The 25671-nt window shown below is 43.3% G+C and overlaps 1 protein-coding gene across 13 annotated transcripts in view; it reads left to right on the top strand.

Moving 5' to 3' along the window:
- Window positions 1–25671, top strand: part of FAM110B (family with sequence similarity 110 member B) — a 147267-nt gene that overhangs the window by 19862 nt on the left and 101734 nt on the right. For all 13 annotated transcript variants that reach the window (XR_015246760.1, XR_015246764.1, XR_015246763.1 and 10 more), the window contains one exon: window positions 17925–18022. The gene's annotated coding sequence lies outside the window, so the exon portion shown is untranslated. The remainder of the gene's footprint in view (window positions 1–17924; window positions 18023–25671) is intronic.

Raw genomic sequence — 25671 nt, 5'->3', positions numbered from 1 at the left:
CTCAGGCACCCCTATCAAGTATTTTTTTAGTATGCCATTTTATCTCCTTGGCTGTTTAGCCAAGGTTTGTTTTTATTTTTTACTGGTTGTTCTAAGGATCCATCTATTTAATATTGAATTTGTATTACAACTTTCAGTTTAATCTGAGAACCTTACAACAATACATTTCCATTTACCCTCTGCTGATCTGTTGTTATACATTTTGCTTCTACCTAAGTTATCAACCTCACAAGACAATAGTATGTTTTGCTTTGTAGCCAATTATCTTTTTTAAAAAAGGCAAAAAAAAAAAAAGAAAAAAGAAAAACCTTTAAAATATTTATACACATTTTTACCATGCCTACACTCTTTACTCCTTCTTGTAGATCGGAGTTCTTCTGTTTGGTGTCATTTGCCTTCAACCCGAAGAACTTCCTGCATCATTTCCTGTAATGTGGATCTGCTCGTGACAAATTCTGGCTTCTATTTCTCCTACTGAGAAACTGGCCATCATTAATATCTTTGTATGTAATGTGTTTGTTCCCTCTTGCTATTGATTTATTTGTTTGTTTATTATACCTTTGCTTTTTATGTTTAGCTTTCAGAAATTAGACCGTGATATGTCTAGGTATGGTTTTCTTTGTATTTTTCTGCTTTGGATTCATTGAGCATCTCGAGTTAGCAGTCTGATGTTTTTCAAATTTGGTACATTTCATTCACATTCCTTAAAATATTTTAAATACCATCATTCTCTCTCCTCTACTCATATTTTGGATTGTTTGATATTATTTCTCAAGTCATTGCTACTTAGTTCATTTTTTTTCTTTCTCTTTTTCTCTGTTTAATTTGGAAAATGTAAGATTACTGACTTGTTCTTTTGAAATGTCCAGTTAGCAGACCCATCCAATAAACGTCTTTTTTTCCAGATTTTCACTTTGTTAATTTTTTCTTTTTAATCTCAGTATTATTAATATACCATGTTCTATTAGTTTCAGGTATAGAATATAGTGATTCAACAATTCTATACATTACTCAGTGCTTATCATGTTAAGTGTACCATTTAATCCCCATCACCTATTTAACCCATCTCTCCTCCCTCTTCCCCTCTGATAACCATCAGTTTGTTTTCCGTATTTAAAAGTCTGTTTCTTGGTGTGTTTCTCACTTTTTTTCTTTGCTCATTTGTTTTGTTTCTGAAAGCCCACATACAAATGAAATCGTATGGTATTTGTCTTTCTCTGACTGATTTATTTCAATTAGCGCAGTACCCTCTAGATTCATCCATGTTGTTGCAGATGGCAAGATTGCACTCTTTTTTATGGCTGAATAATATTCCTTTGTGTGTGTGTGTGTGTGTGTGTGTGTGTGTGTGTGTGTGTATAAAACACATCTTCTTTATCCATTCGTCTATTGATGGACATTTGTGCTGTTTCCATAGTTTGGCTATTATAAATAATGCTGCTGTAAGCATAGGGGTGCACGTATCACTTTGAATTAAAAAATTTTTGTGTACTTTTTGGGTAAATACCCAGTAGTGCCGTGACCGGGTGGTAGAGTAGTTCCATTTGCAATTTTTGAGGAAACTCCATATCGTTTTCCAGAGTAGCTGCACCAGTTTGCGTCCCCTCTGGCAGTGCAGGAGGGTTCCTTTTTTTTTCCCATATCCTTGACAACACGTGTTGTTCCTTGTGTTGTTGATTTTAGTCATTCTGACAGGTGTGAGGCGATATCTCATTATAGTTGTGATTTGGTTTTTCTGATCCTGAGTGACGTTGAGCATCTTTTCACGTGTCTGTTGGCCATCTGGATGTCTTCTTTGGAAAAGTGTCTATTCATGTCTTCTGCCCATGTCTTCACTGGATTATTTGCTTTTTGGGTGTTGAGTTTGTAAGTTCTTCATTAGATTTTGGATACTAACACTTTATCCTGCATGTCATTTGCAAATATCTTCTCCCATTCCGTCGGTTGCCTTTTAGTTTTGTTGATTGTTTCCTTCACTGTGCAGAAACTTTTTATTTTTATGTAGTCCTGATAGCCCACCTTTGTGTTTATTTCCTTTGCCTCAGGAGATATCCCATCCAAGAAACTTTTTATTCAAATGCTGTATTTTTAGATTTTTATTTAGTTCTGTTTTAGAATTTCTGTTCTGTACTAATGTATCTCAGATCTTCTCCCATTGTACACTTATTTTCCGTATTTTCTTTTTTTTTTTTTAACATTTATTTATTTTTGAGAGAGCCAGAGTGTGTGTGCTGCGGGTGGGGGAAGGGCAGACAGAGAGGGAGAGAGAATTCCAAGCAGGCTCCATGTTGTCAGCACAGAGCTTGACGTGGGGCTCGATCTCAGGAACGTGAGATCATGACCTGAGCCGAAATCAGGAGTTGGATGCTTAGCCGACTGAGCCACCCAAGCACCCCTATTTTTCTATATATTCTTCAATATATTTTTTGTAGTTGTTTTAAAGTTCTTAACTACTTATTTCATTAATGGAGTCATCTGTGTTTGTTTTCTTATTGACGTGTTAATTCTTAATCATGGATCACATTTTCGTGTTAATTCTTAATTATGGATCACATTTTCCTGTTTCTTTGTATATTTCATAATTTTAAAAATCGTACCCTAGGTGGTGTAAATAAAACAGGAAAGACTGAAGTATAATATTTTGTTTGGTTCAGATCTCAGAGCCTGCCTGCTCTTTCTTCATAATGGAGATTAGGGTGAGGAACTGAATATTCAGATCCCTCAGAATTTAGCTAAACTATGGGTTATACTTTTAATTAAAATGAGTTCACCTGATACTCCTTTTTTTTATGATCTCAACATTTCATCTGGGAGAGGCTTGGACTACCATTTTAGATGCTTTGATTCCCCTTTGTCCTCAGAGATTGAAATACCATGAGAATGCATGGGCTCTGTGATTTCCCTTGGCTTTCTAGCATCTTCACTGTTGCTCTCTTGTCTGCTTTTGCACAGGAGAGTATGGGCGGTAGATTGGAAGAATTACTAGGAAAGGTGATTTGCTGCTGCATTTTTGGTTCTTCCAGATTCCAGTCTGTCTGTCCTACCGGTTCGCACTGTCCTGTAATGCTGGTCTCTGTCTGTGTTCCTGCCAGGTCAGGTCCGTCCGTGGACTACTTCCTCCCCCCTCTTCAGACTAGCCAGGCTCAGCCTATGCAGACATGCACCCTAGGCTGGCTTTCAGCTTGCCTGTGAAGGGCTTGTTTCTTACTGAATGTGGGTCATCGAGGCTTCTGTGCATTTATTACCCTTTGCTGGACGCCCAGAAAAGTATATTTTTATTTGGTCCGGGTGAAATTTCTCGTTACCATGAGATCAAAGGCCTTTCTACGTGCTCTGTGTCGTAATTGGAAATGGAAGTCTCATTGTACATTTATTTGAAAGCAAATACCCAAAACTTTGAAATCCAACAGTGAGCTCCCTGGATTCTGGTGGGGTTCGACCGGTGGAAAACGCTGGCAGATGGTTGGTGTAAGGTGATGTGGCGGGATTCTCACACAGAGAGAGTCGTGACGCTGAGGCTTTTTATCCAGGAGGCAACTTTTATTCATACCGGCACCGCTCAGTTGGGTTTGTGCCCCAAGATCTGGGCGCCGCACATCACGTGACGTAGTTGTTTTATACATTTTCTCTTTCTTTGTCTCCCGTATATGGTAACACATGTAAACATGCAGTCTGATTAAGCAGGCTCAGTTGACAAGGTCATGAGGGATGTTGTCATGTAGGTGCGTCACCAGGTTACCTTGGGAGTTTTCTCTCCCTTTTTTCTCCCTCCTTAGGGAGGGGACCCTACCACAGTGAAGGTGCTGAGTGACATTCTTCCACTTTTTTCTTTCTCCCGAGACAAAAATCTGGGACCTACGCAATTCTAATGAGCCAACCCTAGTTACCGGTAGCCGACAATAAAACACGATAGTCCGCAAGAGAATAAAAATAAAATCAAACGTTGTTCCCTGGCACTTGCTGTGAGACAGACTTCTTTTCAGTCATGAAACTGCCCGATCAAATGCAAGTCGGGAAGCAGGAAAAGTTAAAGATGCATACATAAAGTGAACCCAGAGCTGTCTTAGTCTATTTGGGCTGCTGTAACAATCTACCAGAGACTGCGTAGCTTAAATAATGATCATTTGTTTCTAACAGCTCTGGAGGCAGGGAAGCCCAAGATCAAAGTGTGGGCAGATTCCGTGCGTCAGGAAGGCCCATTTCTTGGCCCGTAGACAACTGTCTTGTCTTGTGTCCTCACAGGGCAGAAGGGGTCTCTTGTGTCTCTTTTGTAAGGGCACTAATCCCATTCAGGAGGGCTCCACCCTCATGACCTAACGACCCCCCAGTGGTACTGCTTCCTAATACTATCGCAGTGGGTTCATTGCAATAACATTACTACCACTGAGGGTCCAACCATAAAGGATTATTTACTCTATTTCGGGTTTCAAGCCAGTGGTCGTAAATGTATTATCCTTTAACTCGGGACAACTCTGAGTAGAACGGAGATTTAAGTTGGGAATTGTTTGACTACAGAACATGCACCTTTAACCTCTAAGCTATAAATACTCCCTTGTTTAACCACTTTTTAACCCTTGTTTAAATTATGTGGTGTATTATACCACATAATGTACCCCCTCATTTTTGGGGGGGTGTTATATTTGTCCTATCCGTTACTTTTTGATCAGTTGGTAGTATTTTTATCCAATACCTAGTTTTTTTGCAAACATTGATTTGAGATGGATATAAAAGAATTCAAAGACTATGTTTTTGAAACATATAATTCGTTTGGGGAAGGCTTACATAAAATAGCTACGTAGCCAGAAACTACTGCAAAAGATCATATAATAACTGCTATATTTGATGGAGCAAGCTGTATTTTTTATCGTGCAATTTAGTATTACCGTTAAGATCGCAAAATTGCCTTAAATGTGATGGAGCCATTAATTTGATGTTTACCAGTGGTGTCGCTCTTTCCTGGCCATTTATTTTGACACGAATTTTCCCAAAGCCCTAAAGCTAGGGCACAGCAGACATCAAAAATGAAACGTTCAGTCCCGGGTGTAACTGTACCCTGACTTATTTTACAGACACGCCAGGTGGCCTGGCTCGCACTCCCCACCCTCTCGATTGCCGGAAGCAGCCTTGAGAAGGGAGCCATGAGCAGCACTGAATGCTGGTCTTCCTGGATCCCACTAGTGCAGTCAGACTCTTGCTGTAATAAACACAGGGACTTATATTGGGACCGTCCATCCGCAAGGGCCTCACTGGAGAGACTCGTCTGGCTCTGCACTTACATCCTAAGGGCAGAGACTTTCCCGGGATATGCGTAGACACAGGCTAAGGCATGGATGAACCTGGAAGACTTAGGCTACGTAAAATGAGCCAGTCACAAAAGGACAAATGCCAATGAATCCCACTTACATGAGGTCCCTAGAGAATTCGTGGAGACAGAAACAATGGTGGATGCTAAGTATTGGATGAGGGAACAGGACACAGAATTCACTCATTCATTAATTTGTATTTAATGGGTACAGAATGCCAGTTTTTCAAAGTGAAAAGAGTTCTGAAGATGGGTGGTGGTGATGATTGGACAAGAGTAGGAATGTGTACTTAACGACACTGAACTGTATGTTTAAAAATGGTTAAGATGGGGGGCACCTGGGTGGCTCAGTCGGGTAAGTGTCCGACTCTTGGTTCGGCTCAGGTCACGATCTCACGGTTCATGGGTTCAAGCCCCACCTTGGGCTTTGCGCTGACAGCGTGCAGCCTGCTTGGGATTCTCCCTCTCTCCCTGTCTCTGCGCCTCCCCCACTCATGCTCACTCTCTCAAAATAACTAAACGTTTTAAAAAATGGTTAAGATGGTAAGTTTTATGTTATGTGTATTATGCCACTATTTAAGAAATGTAATGATATAAAACATGATGGAAAGTATGCATTTTGATGCTGAGAAGAAAAAGAAGTGCCCAGTAGATTGTGTTACATTTTATTGACATCATGCCTAATTTTTATAGGATAGCAGAAAATGCCAGTGTTGATGTTGGCATTGTTCTATACTTGCTTATTAATGAGACAAATAGCTTTTTCAGAGAAAGCTAAAAGTAGAGATTCTTTGGCCTGAAATCATTGCCACCCATTGTGGAAAGTACTTGAAAGGGACTCTGGTGATACTTCTCACCTAGACAAAGGGCCCCAGACCTTGGCATTGTTAAACAGAGATTTGTCTCTTGAGGACCAAATAAAAAACAACAGTGTGGGAAAGCCGCTGTGCCTGCATGTTTGATGAGCGTAACTAGTGTGTGTGTGTGTGTGTGTGTGTGTGCGTGTGTGTGTGTGTGTCTTACAAACAGTTTAATTGATACTTAGAGTCCCTGCAGTCCTCATTGAATATATTATGGAGACTAATTGTTTTCAATTTATTATTTATTTTGAGAGAGAGAGAGAGATTGAGCGCGTGAGCCAGGGAGGGGCAGAGAGACAGGGAGAGAAAGAATCCCAAGCAGGCCCCATGCTGTCAGTGCAGAGCCCAAAGGGGGTCTCGAGCCCACGAACCATGAGATCATGACCTGTGCTGAAATCAAGAGTCAGATGCTTACCGGACTGAGCCACCCAGGCACCCCAGGGCACCCCTTCTTTGAAGGAAAAAAAAAGGTGAGGGGAGACTCGAATCTGATCAACACCTTTTTTGGGATTGGGAGATGCCTTGTAGGATGGGAAATCGCCAGTTTATAATCATAGAAGAGAAAAGAATTTTGTTGACATAATGTTGTGGCCTGGTGAGGTTTTTTAAGTACTATTACATAATTTTTATAATTTTGAGGGAGGTAGTGATTAATTTAATACATACTGACTCAAAAAGTGTAGCTTACAGAGGTAGAATTATCGTATGCCCCAGATATTCTACTTCTGGATATACGCCCGAAAGAATGGAAAGCAGGGTCTCAGAGATATTTGTACACCCACGTTCACAGCGGTATCATTTACGGTAACTACAATGTTAGTTATAAGCAACTCAAGTATCTGTCAGTGGATGAATGAATAAGCAACCTCTGGTATATCCCTAGAAAGCCATACTATTCAGCCTTGAAAAGGAAGGAAATTCTGACACGGGCTACAATAGGGGTGACCCTTGAAGACATCACACTAAGTGAAGTAGGCCAATCGCAAAAGGACAGATACTGCCTGATTCCACTTATGTAAAATACTCAGAGCGGTCGAGATCATAGGGACAGAAAATAGTTGCCAGGGACGGGGCGGGCGGGGTGGGGGTGGGACTTGTTGTTTGATGGGTCCAGAGTTTGCGTTCTACAAGATAAAAAGAGTCCTGTAGATGGATGGCGGTGATGATTGCACAACGTTAGGAATGTGTTTAAGAGCACTGAACTGTACACGTAAAAACCGTGTAAGATGGTAAATTTTGTGTTGGGTATTTTACCGCCACAGAAAATGAAAAAAATAATAACAATTTAAAGATCGGTCTCCAGAGACGACCGATGCTTTTTGGCGTAGGTTATATAGTAAGTTCTTTATTCCCATGTGTCTTCTTGAAAGAAGTCTTATCCATAAGGGAGGTTAATAAGGGGTTTTGAACGGAAAATTTTGAGTAACTTACAAAATATACGTTTTCTACAACGGTGTCTGCTGGACAAAGAGGTACAGTGACTTTGGAAGGATGAATCTGACAAAAAAAGAATCTCTTCGTGTATTTTGGATTTAGGAAATCTCTGGTGGTGTACAAGTTCGAAAAATTTCAAGGAAGGAAGCTCCTGTATTCTTTCTTCCCAAAGTAGCATGTTAGTCCTACAGAACGTATCAAAACTACCCTTGTTTATATTCACGTCCATGCCCATAAATAACTTGTCCCACCCACACCTGCTGGCACACACAGCTACTTACATACACTGTCGGTTTTGTGATTTTGTTAATCTTTTCGAAATGAGATCTTTCAGGTACTGACAATCACCAAAACCCTGGAAAATGGTATTAGTAATTGGATCATAGCCAATCAGTTACGTCCTCGATTTTTTAAACATGGATTTGTATAATAAGCTCTGTGTCGGGTGTTACAAAATGAACTTTGGAAATGTGCAGCGTTCTTTCTAAAAAAAATGTGTTGTTTGGAACCAGGTGCATTTATCCTTAGGATACATTTGTGACACGGATATTGTAGTAAGCACTTGAGGGGTTTTCCATGATGACATTTTTCAGAAATTTCTGTCTTGACTCTAACCTTTCTTTTCCCAAATGTGTTTTGCTAGTAAGTGTTACTGTTTATAGAGAATCGGTGAGCAAAAGTGATGGGATACATTTGAGTGAATTTCATGAAACTTTTAAGTGTGCTTTTTCTTTTTTTGTCAAGCCTAGAGAAATATAGGTATCTGTTTAAACTTAGTGCAGTTAAATTAATTATTGGAATACATAAAAAGCCTCTTTTTCAGGTGCTTAGGTGGCTCAGTCGGTGGAGCATCTGACTTCACCTCAGGTCATGATCTCATGGTTCGTGAGTTCAAGACCCACATTGGGCTCTCTGCTGTCTTCCCAGAGCCTGCTTCAGATCCTCTGTTCCCCTCTCTCTCTGCCTCTTTCCCCCCCTCAAAAATAAATAAACATTTTTTAAAAGCCTCTTTTTAAACTGTCTTCACAGCATGTGAGGAGTTTTATGTCAGGTGATTATGGTCTTGTTGGTTTGAACCTCCAGAAGATTCTTTAGTGGTATAATCCTGTCTTTTTGGAAAGAAAAGGTAATTTTCTAGGCTTAGAAATCAGTGATTCATAATCCAGTGACTCCTATGTGCCTGGCATTTTTACACATTTTGTTGAGACGTCTTATTGCGAAGTAGGCAGTATTTCCATTCGTTAAGGGAAAAGCAGGCAGGACGAGGCGGCTGAGACATCGGCATTTAGTGAGTGTTTGCCATGTACTGGTTCCTTCATTACCTCCTTTATAATACACTGGCACATCGTCCTCACAATGGCCCTTCAAGGTAAGGGCTATAATTATCTTCATTTTATAGACTACGAAACCTGGGCTGTAAGAGGTCAAGTTAGTTACTCAAAGTCACTTAGTGAAGGCGTGGAAGCAGGATTTGAGCCCAGCTGACTTTGCAACAGCCGAGCGCGTCCATTGGGTAATCATTTTGGTTCTAATATTCTATCCCAACCAGGGCTGCTTGGATTCTTTAGAAAAATGCCCACGTGTCTTCTGTAGCTCCAGGATGATAGCGTTTGTCTGGGCTTCCTCTGTGTCTCCTGCATAACCCAAGTTGATACACTGCTCATGGGTATAAGGGCAGACGGGACATACAGAACTGGGCTACCTTGGAATCCCTGACTCGTCGAAAATACCTATGAAGTGTCACAACCTGGGCGAAATCCTAGGGATTAGGATAACCAGGCAGGGGGTTTAAGGTTTAGCAGGGAGATGCAGCCATAACTAATCTTTGTATACGGGGTGAGCGTTTTCCTGGAGACCAGTAAGCCGCCGTGGGCATGGAGCGGGGGGGGGGGGGGGGACGTGGTAAAGCATGGAATTCTTCTCGCAAGAGGGCTGGGACGGACTCTGTGAAGGCCGTGTGGGCCGAAGGCTCCAGACACACGTCAGGCGGTGTGAGGTATTTCAGACCGCGAGTGGCACGTACACAGTGAAGGCAAGAAAAAGTGTGGCCCTGTGATCATGTTCTGCAGTGATTCAGAACCGCTGGACGCAGCGTATGAGGGAGAGTGACAGGCGAAATTGATAGGGGGCCCTGTCTGCCAGCCTGCAGGGTGTTGGGCCCGGATCCTGGAGTGATCAGTGACCGAGAGCCCCTGAAAGAGCACAAACATTGTGGGCACGGGGGTGGGTGGGGGCACACGGTCCTAAAAGGATACGAGAAAGATTGATTTTGCTGCTGCACGGAAGCTTGACAATCTGGGCGTTGAGAGACGGGCTGTGGGATGACAGTTAGCATGTTACCATGAAGTCTTAGAAAGAGAACGTGGCTGAATTCTCGGCTCAGTAAACTTGTGCTGCCAAGTCTCCCTACCTCACGAGGCAGCGTCTTCAAATTTGACATTGTTCAGGCGTGGGCGGGGGCGGGGTGGGGAAAATGGGTGATGGGCACGGAGGCACTTGTGGGGATGCGCGCTGGGTGTTGGATGTAAGGGATGAATCACTGGGTTCCGCTCCTGAAGCCAGGTCCACGCGGTATGTTAACTGACTTGAATTTAAGTAAATACATAAAAAAAACAAACAAACGACCTTGCGATTGCGAAGTGACGCTATGTTGATATCACGAGCTACCTTTGCTCCTCTAACTCCTGCCATTCAGAATAGTGTCTCCTGGGGCGCCTGGGTGGCGCAGTCGGTTGAGCGTCCGACTTCAGCCAGGTCACGATCTTGCGGTCCGTGAGTTCGAGCCCCGCGTCAGGCTCTGGGCTGATGGCTCGGAGCCTGGAGCCTGTTTCCGATTCTCTGTCTCCCTCTCTCTCTGACCCTCCCCCGTTCATGCTCTGTCTCTCCCTGTCCCAAAAATAAATAAACGTTGAAAAAAAAAAAATTAAAAAAAAAAAAAAAAGAATAGTGTCTCCTCCTTCCTACGATAATCCACCTTCCACCCCCACTCCCCTAGTTGATTGAAATGTATTTCTTGGGCCTTTTCCTATCTGCCCATGTTTCAGTGTGTCAAGGTCCGACAGTATCCAACACCCTGATCAGCCTGGGTTGTATAGGAGGTACGGGGTAATTCCAGGCTCATACATCATCTTGGGGACTTAGCGGTGGGCGGATGGCAACATGCAGAAGGTTCGGGCACCTAAGCTGGACTTCAGAATGAGACTTGTAATGCTTACGTCCAGAGCGTAATAGAGCATTACCCTTCCACCTGTACGGTTGATGCAGTTAGAGCAGAGTAGTACTTCTGTGTATTTGTTTTTATTTTTAAAAAAATTTTTAACATTTATTTATTTATTTCTGAGAGAGAGAGACACACACAGCACAGCGGGGGAGGGGCAGAGAGAGAGAGGGAGACACAGAATCCGAAACGGGCTCCAGGCTCCGAGCCGTCAGCCCAGAGCCCGACGCGGGGCTTGAACCCAGGAACCATGACATCATGACCTGAGCGGAAGCCCGACGCTCAACCGACTGAGCCACCCAGGCGCCCCTACTCGTGTGTATTTGTTTTCAATGTGATGCTTTTGTTAGTTCAGCCTGTAATTTTACCAGTATTTTATGTATATGGAACACTTGAGTGATAAACTCAAGCTCATAGGTCTTTTTCAGATTAATTACTTTATCACTCCTAACCGCAGAGTGTGTTACTTATATTTTTTCGTTGATAAACTTAGGAGGGGCAAGGGCTCTTTCTTACTTAATCTTGGGGTCTTTTTCCATCTAGTTACCAACACGTGGCAGCCCCTCAGGGAATATTTACTAAATGAATGCAATTTTCCCTTATATCTGACACTAACGCTATAAAATTATCCCATCTTTATACATGTAGAATCACTGTTATGTAATATTGTAGCCATTTTTAACCTCTGAATCAGCTATAATTTTGATAAGCCTACCTTACATCCTTATTTACATCATAGATAAGCTTGTCCAGTAGACCAGCTCAGAGCCTTGTGGATGCTTAAAAAGTGTTTCCCAATTAACCTATCAAAGAGTTTTAAATAATAATTTTGGAGTTGATTTACAACCTGACCCGTATTTCTTCACATTTCCATACTTGTTGGGTTTTTTTTGTCTCTGCATTTATTGATAATTCTTCAGTCTCCTATGTATTACCCCACATGGATCATCAGTAGTTTTAGGAAGATTATCCGCTTACAATGAGGGGGAGTTTATTTTAGACTAAATATTATTAGCTCATTTTTTTTGGAAATCTGTTATAAGGCTACAACCTATCGGAAGTTGTAGAAAAATGGAAGAATTTTGTTTCCCTATCAGCAATTTGACTATTGGGTTTTTTTTTCTTTTTCTTTTTTGGTGGTCTCTAGGTACTTACCCATCATTGATTGCTATAATCTTTATTAAGTATTGGAAGATGTTGGGGCGCCTGTGTGGCTCAGTCAGTTGAGTGTCTGGCTCTTGATTTCGAAAGCCTCAGGTCATGATCTCACGCTTCGTGAGTTCGAGCCCCACATCAGGCTCACACTGACAGTGCAGAGCCTGCTTGGGATTCTCTCTGTTTTCCTCTCTCTCTCAAAATAAATAAATAAACTTAAAAAAATAAAGTATTGGAAAATGTTGAGTACATTTTTAGGTTTTATTAATGAGATTGCTGATTTTCAAGTTAAATGATGGTGGCACTGAGTTTTGTTTGTTCTTAATCAGGTTTGTTTAGTTATACTGTGTATGCAATTAAGTTCACTGATTTTAAGGGTATAATTCAGTGAATTTTCACAAATATGCCCGATCGAGGCACCTGGGTGGGTGGCTCACTTGGCTGAGCGTCCAGCTCAGGTCATGATCTCTTGGTTCATGAGTTCAAGCCCCACATCAGGTTCACTGTTCTCTGCGCAGAGCCCACTTCAGATCCTCTGTCCCTCTGTCTTTCCCCGTCCCCCACTTGCACGTGCTGAAAAAGAAATAAAACATTAAAAAAATTAAAAAACAACAACAATAAATGTGCACGATCATGTAGCAGTACTCCTTCTATGACATAGATCATTTCCTTCTCCCCGCCCCCAGCATGTTCTATCATCCCTCTCTGCATTCACCCCTTCTCCCCGCACCCTGGCCCCTGGCAATAATTGATCTGCTTTCCTTGCTAGAGTTTTGCCTTCCAAAAAAAGTCTATGTAAATGGATTTATGCATATGGTCTCTTGTGTTTGGCTTCTTAGTATAACGTTTTTGAGACTGACTTACGTTATCGTATGCATCAGTAATTCTTTTCTTTGTATGACTGAGTTGTGTTCCTTTGTGTACCACACCATAATCTGTTTCCTTCTTTATCAGTTGGTGGACATTTGCATTCTTTCAAGTTTGGGGCTATTATGAATAAGGCTACTCTCTGCATTCTTGTGTAAGTCTTCAGCATTTGGGTCTTTAAATTTCTCTTGGGCAGATGCCTCCGAGTGGAATTGCTGGGTCATCTGGTGTGTGTTTCACTTTATAGGAAACTGCCCAATTATTTTTCAAAGTGCCTGTAACGTGTTGAATTTTCTGCCAGCAGGTGTATAAGGATCCCAGTTGCTCCGTTTCCTTGCAAACACCTGGTATTTTTGCTGTTTTAAAAGTTGGTCATTCTTGTGAGTTTCTAGTGGTATCTCATTAAGGTTTTGCTTTGCATTTTCCTGCTGACTATATTGAAGCTTTCTTCTTGTGCTCACTTGGCATTTGTTTATTTTCTTCGTTGAAGGTGTTTAAATCTTGGGGCACCTGGGTGGCTCAGTCGGTTGGGCGGCCGACTTCGGCTCAGGTCACGATCTCACGGTCCGTGAGTTCGAGCCCCGCGTCAGGCTCTGTGCTGACGGCTCGGAGCCTGGAGCCTGTTTCGGATTCTGTGTCTCCCTCTCTCTGACCCTCCCCCGTTCATGCTCTGTCTCTCTCTGTCTCAAAAATAAATAAACGTTAAAAAAAAAAAAAATTAAATCTTGTCTTCCCCCCTACCCCCGCCCAGTGGGGTCTTTTGTCTGGCATTGGGTTTTATTTATTTTTTATTTTTTTATTTAAAAAAATTTTTTTTTTCCAACGTTTATTTATTTTTGGGACAGAGAGAGACAGAGCATGAACGGGGGAGGGGCAGAGAGAGAGGGAGACACAGAATCGGAAACAGGCTCCAGGCTCCGAGCCATCAGCCCAGAGCCGGACGCGGGGCTCGAACTCACGGGCCGCGAGATCGTGACCCAGCTGAAGTCGGATGCTTAACCGACTGTGCCACCCAGGCACCCCTGGCATTGGGTTTTAATACCATTAACGAGTTATTCTGAAGAGATACAAGGAAGGTATTTTGTTGCTGACTTATTTTCAAGAAGGGAATTCCTTTCAGTGGGTATTTTGTTTCCTGCACCATTTTTTAAATTTATTTTTATTTTTATTTCTATTTATTTATTTATTTATTTATTTATTTATTTATTTATTTATTTTTTGCTGCTGTTGTGGGCATGGCCAGAGGGATTCATCTGTTATCTGTTGGTTTCTTTTCATGTATCTCACCCTGCTTCCTGACATCCGTAGTTGACCCTTGAACAATGCAGGGGTTATTAGGGTGCTGAAACCCCACCATGCAGTCAAAAATCCACATCCAGTTTTTAACTCCCTCCAAAAGTTAACTGCTAACAGCCTAGTATTTATTTTTATTTTCTTTAAGTTTATTTCTTTATTTTGGGAGAGAGAGAGACACAGAGAGGCAGCAGGGGAGGGGTAGAGAGAGGGAGAGAGAGAATCCCAAGCACGCTCTGCTCTGTCAGCACAGAAGCCAAGTAGTGCGTGGGGCCCGATCTCTTCAACCACAAGATCGCGACCTGAGCTGCCATCGAGAGTCAGGCGCTTAACCGACTGAGCCCCCCCTTAACTGCTAACAGCCTCCTATGGACCAGAAGCCTGACTGGTAACACAAAATTGGACACGTATTTTCTGGTCATATGTTTTATAGAGAAAACAGAATGTTATTAAGATCCTAAGGAAGAGAAAATGCATTTACAGTACTGTACCCCATTTATCGGGAAAAGCTTGCGTATAAGTGGACCCTCACCATTCAAACCCATGTTGGTCAAGGGTCAGCTGTACTGCTTACTAAACCTGTCGACTCGTTCTCTGAGAAAACCCACGTGGTTTTACTAGCTCCCCCCCCAAACACACATACATACGTATACACTGATCGTGTGCAAACCTTGCCTCGCCTAGACGCCTCTATGAAAGCCCGCTTAATTATTCCCCTCATCAGCCAACAGTAGGCAAGGACAGCCTCTCATGCTTTTTGGTTCCCTTGTACCTGGCACTCGGCGCAGAGTAAATAACTGAGGAGGCGACAGATGACTGCTGATGGTAATAAGTTGCTGGTCTAGGTAAATTAAGTGCTCTTGAGTGATTCCAGAGTTTTGGAGAATAAGAGTTCTGTCTGAACTGATGGATCTAAAAGTAAATTATCTTAACTCTTACTTTAAAAACTGCTTATATAAGCTTTTACTGTAGAATACCTACATTTTGCTTGCTAGCTCTCTATAAAATCTTCTTGAAAATGTGTTGTAGCAAAGCTATGATTATGATTGGACTGTGAATAAGAGAGGGAAATTCTATTTTTAGAGTAGACGTATCTAGGTTAGAAAACCTAAGAGTATCCCAAATTTTATTTGGGACTTCTCCTGGGCATTTGTGGCTTAATCTAGCTTTATCAGTGGAGCAAAGGGCAGAGTATGTTTTTGATCATTTTGAGTAGCGTTTCATATTAATGTAAAGTTAAGTTGACGTTTCAAGTGGTGTTCATGCTGGGTAGAGTCATGGGTGTGTAAGAAATAGATGAAAATGTGAGCTCTGAAGAATTTATTTATAGGAATTAAAGATCAGTGAGAATCTAATAGAGCACTGGACTGGCACCTATGAAATCTGAGATACAGGACCAGGTGAGCTGTGTGACTTTGGAGAGGTCACTTGACGACTCTGGGCTTTCATTTCCTCGGATGTGAAATGAGCGGATTTGAGCAGATGGCCATACAATGGTCTTAGCTTTTTTTTTTTTTTAATTTTTTTTTTCAACGTTTTTATTTATTTTTGGGACAGAGAGAGACAGAGCATGAACGGGGGAGGGACGGAGAGAGAGGGAGACACAGAATCGGAAACAGGCTCCAGGCTCCGAGCCGTCAGCCCAGAGCCCGATGCGGGGCTCGAACCCACGGACCGCGAGATCGTGACCTGGCTGAAGCCGGACGCCTAACCGACTGCGCCACCCGGGCGCCCCTGGTCTTAGCTTTAAAATACATGCTGTGAATTATTTTTTATGAGGATGATTTCGATGTCACATGGCAACTTTGAAGACAAATCCAATCCTGAAATTCATTTACGGTGTTATTCTCCACCCCGATCCGAGGTGTGACTTTTGACATCTCTCAATCATTAGAGTAAGGTTGACCTCTTTGTTGTCTTCTCTCTTCAAAAGTGTGAGAAAGAGAAAGCAAAAGTAACGATAAAGGTGAAAAGGAATTTGTGATACGATTTAGGGCAAAACAAAAAAATTGTAGTTGGAAAATAGTAAAATGTAAAACTTTTTACTTTGTTATTATGAGTCACCATCAATCCCAAATACCTCTGGGCCCAATTTAATAAAAATTTCCCTAATGCTTTGTCAAAGGTGTATGATTTTATTCATTTGAATTCTGGAATCATATACTTCAGCAGGCAAATGAAGTCTTTTTTTTTTTTTAATTTTTTAAACATTTATTCATTTTTGAGAGACAGAGACAGAGTGTGAGTGGGAGAGGGGTAGAGATAGAGAGAGGGAAACACAGAATCCGAAGCAGGCTCCAGGCTCCGAGCTATCAGCCCAGAGCTCAATGCGGGGCCCGAACTCCCGGACCGTGAGATCATGACCTGAGCTGTAGTCGGACGCTCAACCGACTGAGCCACCCAGGCACCACCAGATAAAGTCTTAAGTTGCAGTTAGTAAACAATTAAACAGAAATGTAGAACTTGGAGTTCATATTTCTCTTCTGATCTAGTACTAATTTTTACTTTAGGTTCTTGTTGAACCTCGTTAGATACAGGCACAGGGAAAGTAGATTGTTTTGAAAGTTTTAACTGTGAGTGTGGGAAGTGTCAGTCTGAGTTGTTATTTAAATAGACATTTTCAGGCTTGCTTTCTATTTTTTTTTTTAAAGCTATGCAAAATCTAGGTCAAGATCTGCAGCCTTGCTAATAAACTTCTGGCTTATCGTTCATTACGCATCACACCAGAAAGGAGATAATGATGGTTGGGAAGGTTGGCATTGACCTTAATGAAGTGGTTAAAATTTTTACTATTGCTTACTCCTATATCCATGCAAAATATACAGTAGATCTCAATAAAAAAGATAACTTGTTACAGTCAGTGCATTTTCCTTCCTGTCTGTAGCTCCCACTTTCACGTAAACAAAGATCTAGTTATTTGGATTGATGATACACAAGGAGAACAGGTACAAGAGGAGAAGACGTTTACATTTCCCACCGCGGTATTTTCTTTTGAGTTGCCGGATGTTTAGATAACAACCACTTTCATGATCGATGCAAGTATATCCAAGTATAATAAGAGCATTTATGTGTCAGACAGATATACGGATTGGACTCTCCGTCTCTTCCCCCCCTTTGTGAACCGGAATCGCGTTGTTTCTGGGCCTGAGCGCACGCCTGGTCAATGTTAATTGTTTCCTTCCTAAAAATGAAACATTGTGCGCTCACAGTTTGGGACGTCGTTGCCTCCAAGGTCTGTCCTGGCTCCAAGAGAAAGAAGCCCCGGGACAACGAGGCATGTGTGTGTGTGTGTGAGCTCATGCTTAACTGCATTCGGAGAATGGGACAAGCAGTGTGGCCCGTTTCGTAATATCTTATTCCCTTCCAAACGTTAACCAAGTTCCTCCAGCGTAGCTGTTTCCTTCCCCAGTGATGCAGTTGTTGGTGAAGAAGCTCCCTCGTTTCCTGCGTGGTTTTGGGAACTAGGACTGACAAGGCCTGTGGGGGCCTTGAGTTTGGAGTGCCATCAAGCCACTTGGGTGGGGGCTCCAGGCAGATGGCAGTACACAGGCTCCTTGTTGGGTTTGTTTTCCAATGAACGTCCAAACGCAGCCCCCCCCCCCCCCCCCATGGTTGAAATTTGCTAGAGCAACTGCATTTGAAAGAGGCTTTGGGCTCCATTTTCCCCGGGGATGTTAGGAAATACACTGTCTCTGTTATTCAGTGAAAATCGGTCTTTTTTTTTTTTTTTAATGACACTTGAAAAGTTAATCACTTATATCCTCCAGAATAATTTTTGTGTGTCTTTTTCCTTTAGAAATCCCCAGTTGGGCATCCAGAGCGCCTACCCCGTTCTTTCTGCATCTTGAATCGAGCGTTAACAGGACACTCTAAGGTCTGAAGGGGAAATAAAAGGTAATTAAAACTTTTCTTATTAAATTGACGTGTAACCCTGATGATCGTAAAGTAAATACAACCTTTTATTTGTTGAGCAGAATTTAGGTGTTTTCTTCCACCACTTGCCCCCCCCCCACCGCCCCTACCTTTCCATTCTGATTTACTTTCCCTTCCTCTCTTCTGTTCCCTGCTTTCTCTGTTCCTGTCTCTTTTCTCCCTTTCCCCTCCTTCCTCCTTCCCCCCTCCTCCTTCTCACCCCGCCCCCCCTTCTTTACATGCATTCATCCAGCAGATGTTTGTGACATCTGTCCCGTGGTGCAGCTCACTGTCCTGAGCCCGCCCATGCCATCCTGTCTTTGTTGCCCTGGGGGAGTGGAGGGATTGCCAGAAAGCCCCTCTTGGGATCTGCTGCCCACCTGAGCACCGTGTCTGCTGGTCTCTGCTCCTGCCCCTGGCTGTCACTGTCCTCATCGTCCCTGAAACCCATGGGCTCTCCCCGACCTTTTTGAAGCTGCCTGGGCGTTTACCTGCAGGGGCTTTTCCGTGAATTCTGTGGCTATTTTAACTCCCCAGTTTGGACTGTCAGGATCGCAGTCGCTCACGGGGTAAGTAAAGAAAGGCGCAGTGGTGTGCTGGCCCCTGACTGGTGAATTTGTAAGTGTTCTCGCTCGGTGTGAGATTTGGCATCTTTTTCCGAGCCACTAACATGATACAGAGATTGCACAAAAATGAAATGTTACAGGTCTGCAACACAGGATGTGACCGTCTGCACTCATGCCACTCCCTAGCGATAATACTGCCTAAATGGAGGTGCGAACATGTTAATTCCTTTCCTCTCCACGCATGGACTCGTGTGGCTAATAAAGACATTCAGTCAGTAATAAGTGCCCTGAACCAGTTGGCAAAAATATCAGAGGTAAAAGTGGTTTCATATTTTCTGTGGAATATCGCACCTTTATTTATTTCGCATTCCTGGTAACTGCCAAGTTGAACGGGCAATTTCTGTGGGGGGGGGGCAGGGGGTGGCCGCTGGGGCTCCCACGTGCCTGGTTCATGTTCATGTTTTGTAGTACACGGTAGTCAAGCTACTACTTAGGCCACAGGGTGTTAAGAATGCATCAGTCACTGCAGTATTCCCTAGGGAACCTGGGCCTTGGACGCTCGGTGGGAATGGGGAGCTTCTCCCTGAACTGAAAACCTTTTCAAGCATGATTCTTGGGACGTGAGTCTCCTCTCTTTACAGTGCCTCTGTCTGTCCTCAGGTTGACGGTTGTGAAGTTAGTCCCCTCTGGAACCCCCTCCCCACTATATCCAAAAATAATTTGCCATGATTCCAAAAGCCCTTATTCCGTCACTTCCCCAGTTGTTGGTTTTCCTACACTGTTAGCTGGTGAGGCAGGTCCCTGACTTGTTAAGCTCAGTAACTGAGAGCCTAGTGTGGCTGGGCACATAGCCGTTGGTGACCATTGAAGGGACATAGGGCATCTGTGCAGGGCTCTTTATTCTGGGATGCCTTGTGCTCTGGGCAGTTAGAAGCCCTGGCCTTTGGGTCACATGTGCCAGCTATGAGGCCAGATTTCAGTTTTCTCCTTGTGAGTTCAGGGAAACTTGGGGGGTGGGCCCCAGCCAGATTTATGAGTTGGCTTGTGGATTAGGGTGTTCCGCTGTGGCCGCACCAACCCTGCGCTTTCCTGTCTGCTCTTATAGCCCTTATCATAGGTGGCATGGAGGGCAGGCATGGGAGAGCCAGATTCTTCGGGGTTGGTAAATAAGGTCGTGGCTTCGGCATTCAGCACATCTGGGTCAGCATCTGTGCTCTGCCACATGGTGGATGTGATGTTGGGAGAGCTCTTGGCTTGGTGCCCCAGTTTCTTCATCTGTCAAGTCAGGATGGTAATAGTGCTGTATCATAGATTATCGTGAGCCTTCAGTGAATTATTATTGAGTTGCAACGTAGTAGACGGGCTCATGGGGAATGCTTAGTAGCTATTTGTTGCCATCACCTTCTGCAGAGTGGAGATAGTAATGTTTCCCTCTCCTGGTTACTCTACCCATTAAATGAGGTGGTCATATACAGGCGGCCTTTGAACAACACGGTTTGAACCGTGTGGGTCCACCTCTATGCGGATTTTTTCAATAGATCTGCGTACCATGTCACAAATGTGTAATCTCTTCCGTATGCTTTTCTTAACATGTTCTTTCCTCTAGCTTCCTTTATTGTAAGAATACAGTCGATAATACATATAACATCCAAAATATAGTCGATCGATATTTTTATGTCACCGGTAAGGCCTCCAATCTCCGGTGGGCCATCCGTAGGTAAGTTTGGGGGGAGACAGAAGCTATATGTGGATTTTTGACTGCTCAGAGATTGGTGCCCCAACCCCACGTTGTTCAAGCATCAGTGGTAAAATACATCGTGCCAGGCACATAAATGCACTCAACATCTGGTCGCCCTCAGTGGTGCTGGTCAAAATGACAATAGCATTGTCACAGCAAGTGTGTACAGAATGGGACAGAGACTGTGACTCTGAACGCTAGCTGATACGTAACAGTAGCAGGCAAGAACAGCTACAAGTTCAGTTTGACGACACATGGTATGTATGTATTGACAACTTGACATTGTTTAAAATCTCATCATTAGCTGGTTAAATCATTGTCTACACTTTGGACACAAAAGTTAACTCAAAAAGGCTTTGTGTACGGTTAACTATACACATCTTTTTATTCTTATTAGTGTCATCTTTTTATTCTTATTATCCCGCTCATCTTTTTATTCTTATTAGTGTCTAAGTTTTTAAATATGAAGGACAGCCTTTTCTTGAATTTTTACAGAATTTTTAAACTACCTTAAGAATAAATGATACTAGCTCTTGAACAATGTTAGAATCCATCAGCCTGTCCACACATGTCTTTGATCATATTTATAGATGTGTCGATATTTTGGTCTTTCTCATTAGACACGGCCTTTCCTTCGTCATTCTTAAGTATACTGAAATATTACCACCCATGTTATGTGGTTGTTCCAAAACTTTATAAAAGGAGAAGCAAACTGAACTCTAATAACATTTGATTCTACTAGACCTAAATTAAATGGGGCTTAATTTTAGAAGAATCTTTGACATTCTTTTTCCTATACTTGGAACCAAAGCACATTTGAATCCTTGGTGTATTGGAGAATTTCTTACCACTTTTTTTATATGTTCGCTTTGGGTACACCTGAGACAAATGGCATTCCATGGCTTAAGAACATCAGTTAAAGGACAGAGTATATGATTCGAGTGCCCGTGAGTGACCTTAGGTTGTTGAGCCCTTCTGGCGATAGAGGCCTGTCGTGTTTTCTTCGCACCCGTGCTTGGCCGTGGACATCTCGGTGAAGCTGGGAACTGAATTAAAAACACAGCAAAGGCAATTGGAGAACTGAAAATGCCTTTGTTAGGATACTGAGAATATGATGACTTTTCAAATTTGCCTTTCATCTTACTGTAATCGAGTTTAAAGTAGAAATCAAGACCCTGTAGCGGGGGTGATACTTTGGGTGTATTTGAAAGCAGCTTTGTGCTCTGTCCTAAGTTTAGGATGCTGATGGGCCCGGGGTCCACCTCCTCCTTCCTTCTGCCTTCCCTTCCTGCTGCCTGTGTCTCTCCCTGCCCCCGTCCTTCCCTATCTGCCCTCCTGCCCCTCCCCCCCCCCACCTCCTGCCTGTTTTTGAGATGGACCTTAAACAAGCCCCTGTCTGTCCCTGCTCTCGTGTTCCCTGTGCAGTGGCCTGGGTGTCATCTTCAGAGGTCCTGGTAAGAGTTCAAACCAACAGCAGCGAGGAGCCTCGAGCAGTAACGCCACCACCCCATTCTGCTGTGACTTGTATTCTGGTGGGCAGCCCCCCTTCATTACTTAAACACCTGAGGGAGCCGTCCACCTCTCTGTTAGAATCCGCGGTGGTACGTCTGTGCTCTTGAGTTACATCCGCCCTTAAAGTGGTTTTGTCGGCGTCCTTTGCTACATCATTCCTCAGCTAATTTGGGAAGGAAGCATTCTGCTTCTATTAACATCACTGTTTTCTGGCAGAGAACAGTATTATGGTTGCGTTTCACAGGAAAGACCCAGGCTCAGCCAGAAGTGTTAAGTTCTGTTTGGAATCAGACTTATTCTCTTATCTGCCAGTGTGTGTTCTTCATGATAGAAATCTAGCACTGTGGGGGCGCCTGGGTGGCTCAGCCGGTTAAGTATCCAACTCTTGATTTTGGCTCAGGTCGTGATCTCACAGTTCACGAAACCAAGCTCTGCGTTGGGCTCTGGGCGTGACCGTGCGGAGCTTGCTTGGGGTTCTCTCTCTCTCCTTCTCTCGCAGCCCCTCCCCTGCATGCACTCTCTCTCTCTCTCTCTCTCTCAAAATAAATAAACGTTTACAAAAAAAGAAAGAAAGAAAGAGACCCGATACAGTGACTCCTGAGCTGGCTTAGTATTCCCAGCAATAGACATTAATCTCTTTTCATTTTGATTTTTAAAAGTTTTTGTATTTGACTATAAGTTGGCACGCAATCGTTATGATTTTTTTCCGTTAGAGATGTGCACAACTTAACAAATTCGACTTTGTTACGTGTTTGCACATAGGTTATGGTTCGCCCTGAGATTAAACAAGTAAAAAGAGTGCGGCTACTCCTCAAAATTTGTAGCAGTGACCAGTGGAAGTTTCTGGAAACCAGGGAATAGTTTAGTTGCTATTCTGAACGGGATGTTAGTGAGTCCCTCCTATCCATACCCCTGTCCCCTCTACCCTGGGGTCACCTGGGCTTTAAACTCTCACGGAGACTTGTTTGCTTTAGGTATAGATCTGACCTGAGTATCATCGAAGAGCAAACCATTTAAACAGGAGTGTATTTGAGTAGGTTAACTATACAGTTCTTCAAATCCTAGAAACATTTGAATTTCCCTTTTCCAAGTACTGAGTGTCCTGTTTTTTATTTTATTTTTTTATTGTATTTCTGTAATGTAAACTTAGATTTTCTTTGATTTTTTTCTGATAAATATCCATCCTTCCTTCCTTCTTTTCTTCCTTGCTCCCTCCCTCCCTCCTTCCCTCACTTCCTTCCCTCACTTCCTTGTGTTTAGATGAAGAAGAAAAACATCTGATAGTATGTTGTCGTTTTTCAGGGTGATTTTAGAGACACTTAAGTAATCGGTAGGCCTTCCACGTATGAGTGGCACTAAGTGCATGCTCATTTTTTTTTCTATTTGATTTTATAATCCTAGGCTCTGATTAACCTCCAAAGCCTGATATCGACAGTAAATGAATTCTAATTGTTACATATGATTCTTAAAAGAACCAAGTCCTTAGCACTTTTTCCGGTTTTCATACACAAATATGGAATTTGGCTTTCCTTCTTTAAAAGGAAGGTTGTTTATTGTATGGATTTCAGATGTTTCTGATTTAAGTCGCACACTTCAGTCGTACAGACGAGGCTCTGTTTCAACCAGGAATACGGTGTTTATATAATCTTTGAAGCTTTTCTCGTTGCATCCCTTTACAATGAGTTCCATTCTCGGCTCTGTTTTCGGAGTTGTCTCCTATGTTAATTAGCACTGGAAAGCAGACGTTTCTTTTCTCTTTTTCTCATTGTTGTACAGGTTCGCCTCTCCAGCCTCCACGGTTAGCATTTTATCTCCGAGGCTGCTCTCCTCTGTCTGTCGGCTGGATGGATAGGCATCACCACAACGTGACACAGGCAGGGACTGTCTGGGTTTGAAATGCAGGGTGTAGGGGGCCAAATGAATTCTAGATTGTTCTGACCTAGTAACTCACCCAGTTTTTGTTTCTGCATCTTCAAAAGGTACTACTAGGAGGATAATTGAACCTCTTGCAAAAGGTCTTTCCCTCCCCGAGTGATTACTGCTGGCATATAAATCTGTGTTAGACTCTTTTCACTTACATTCGAAATCTCAGGTATCACTCACTCCAGATCAGGTTGCCACGCTGCCCTCGTGGCTCCCCGTCGGCCCTGGGAACATTCTTGACGGCTGTTCAGCGCTGTGTCATATTTGCGCCTGACGTCATGGCATGTTCAAGATACACGCGTTGCAGATTTCACTCCGACTCCTTGATTTTACAGAGGAGAAAATTGAGACCACGTTTACAGTCGCCTCCGCTTGGGATATCTGTTAAGAATTCAGCAAAGATGTCATTTTCTGTTGTCATTCCTGCACTTCTGTAAATTGAGCATTCCACCAGGTCACAGAGATTGTTTTGATAGAAATTCCCTGAGGGAGGGGTGCCTGGGTGGCTCAGTCGGTTAAGCTCTGACTCTTGGTTTCACCTCAGGTCATGGCCTCATGGGTTCGTGTGTTCAAGCCCCGCATTGGGCTCTGTGCTGACAGGGCAGAGCCTGCTTGGGATTCTCTCTCTCTCTCTCTCTCTCTCTCTCTCTCTCTCTGCCCCTCCTCTCTTTCTCACACACACAAAATAAATAAATAAACTTCATTGAAAAAATTAAAACCAAAAAAGAAACTCCCCGACAGAGCTAAAGAAAGCATATCCCTACCATGTTAATTTATACAACTCCCCCTCCCCCCCACCCCTGTCCTTCTAGGTAATTCTTCACAGTGTTGCCCTCCGTGCCGGAGACTGGATTGCAGTTATCCTGGCTGGCTGGGAGGTTCAGGGCCTCCTCACTGGCCCTGCTTTGGGGAGGGAAACTGAGCCCTGACTCATCCTCACTCTAAGAATGCTGGGGGGAAGTCCTTGTGAGGGCCTCCTCCGTGTGGGTCACGTAAAAAATGCGAAGAGCTCAGATTATTAGCCTTCGTGTGACTCAAAGACTGAACTCCTTTCCCTTAGAATGCGTGTGATGAGCTCACCTACCTGTTTGTTCGATCCCATGCTGGTTGGCACAGGGCCGGTGGCCAACCCGGAAGCACCAGCCATGGGCGGTGTTCGCCAAGAGGCCTTTGTCACCAGCTCCGTTTGCTCCCTTTGGAACACCTTCACCGTCCACGCGGAAAGTCTTACCCATATGGGATCGCATGGAGGTCACAGGTCTTGACATTGCATTCCCCTGGTGCTCCTTCTGCGTGATTTGTTTCTAAAATCGTAATTTAATTAATTATCTCTGTTTGGTAGGCTGTGTTGGGTACCAGGTCAGTCGGTTGGACGATGGGAAGTGCTGCAGGAATTTCGGAACTGAGTCCTGTTCTGCTCTTTCACCGTGGGTTGAGTTGCCCGGACAGGTCAGCTCCTTCTCTGAAGGTCACCTCTTCTTTGACGTACTATACTGTCTCCGCCCTGCCTTTTTTCTTTTCCTGCAAAACATTTACTTTCTTCTGCTTTTGATTTGGGCACAGATCATTCTGTCCTCAGAGCTAATCCATCTGTGTGCTGTGACAGTTTATTTATTGAACATAAAAGCAAAGCAGTTTGGTTTTTTTTCCAAGCAGTTCGTGTTTTCCAGTATCTGAAATAATGCTCACAAAGAGAAGTTGATGTACAAACATGTAGAGACCCAGGTGCTCCTGGACGGTCACCCCCCTAGATCAGGACCAGCATTGAAAAAAATTTTTTTAATGTTTGTTTATTTTTGAGACAGAGGGAGACAGAGCGTGAGTGGGGGAGGGGCAGAGAGACAGGGAGACACAGAATCCGAAGCAGGCTCCAGGCTCTGAGCTGTTAGCAC

This window comes from Puma concolor, chromosome F2 (genome assembly GCF_028749965.1).
Source record: "Puma concolor isolate L17-30 chromosome F2, mPumCon1.1.hap2, whole genome shotgun sequence".
Classification (NCBI taxonomy): Eukaryota; Metazoa; Chordata; class Mammalia; order Carnivora; family Felidae; genus Puma; species Puma concolor.
This window is presented reverse-complemented; position numbering and strand designations above follow the sequence as displayed.